Raw genomic sequence first — 1,068 nt, forward strand, 5'->3', positions numbered from 1 at the left:
GGTATGGCGATAGCCAAACAACCGAAAGTTCAAGAAATGTGTCTTGCAATATCAGAGGGGTGAGTGGTCGTCAAGATTATCAGCTAAAATAATTTGCATACAATCAAAGGACTGAATTTGCCGAAGCAGTCATTCAACAAGTTCAAGCACACTCACACTAAAGAGTTACCAATGCAGCACTACGTCGACGTCAAGCCTGTTTTACTACTCGGTTTAGACAACTGCCATTTAGGCGTACCCACAACGACAGTCGCCGCCAGATTTAAACAACCAGTCGCCATTTATACAAAGTTGGGCTGGGTCGTCTATGGACCTCATTGTGAAGCTGACACAGCCATACCGAGGGTGCTTCACGATCGTAAGTCCGTCGCTTTGGGTCAGCTCAACAAACTAGTTGAAGAATATTTTTCGGTAGGTATTAAACATCGAATCACGCATGTTGAGGGATGCGGATTACGCCGAAATCTATAAGAGGGAAATTTCGAAATACCTCGACAAAGGTTACGCACGAGAATTAACGCCAGACGAAGCCACACACGAAGGACCGAGGACATGGTACCTTCCGCACTTTGGCGTCTTTCATCCGCATAAGCCGCAAAAACTCCGTATCGTTTTTGACGCAGCTGCCGCCACAAATGCCTTATCATTAAATTCAGTCTTGCTGAACGGTCCGGAGCAAGCGCAGTCACTCGTAGCTATAATTCACAGATTCCGCCAGGGAATTGTAGCAGTCGCCGGAGATATTCAAGAAATGTTCTCACAAGTGCGAATACGAGACGTCGATCAGTATGCGCAACGATTTCTGTGGCGAGATGGAAAGCTGAAAGAACCGATCCGTACCTACAAGATGACAACAATGATTTTTGGAGCTATTTGTTCGCGGTGCTGCGCGGAGCACGTTAAAAATACCAACGCTACCAAGTTCCAGTCTACTATGCCCAGGGGTGCTCGTGCAGTCATCGAGAGCACGTATGTCGACGATCTAGTCGTAAGCTTCAATAGCGCCGACGAAGCAGTTGCAGTCACCAACGAAGCCATCAAAATCAACGCCGCTGCGGGTTTCAAGCT

Source organism: Rhagoletis pomonella, unplaced genomic scaffold (assembly GCF_013731165.1).
Source record: "Rhagoletis pomonella isolate Grant_MI unplaced genomic scaffold, Rhpom_1.0 Rhpom_scaffold_00009, whole genome shotgun sequence".
Taxonomy (NCBI): domain Eukaryota; kingdom Metazoa; phylum Arthropoda; class Insecta; order Diptera; family Tephritidae; genus Rhagoletis; species Rhagoletis pomonella.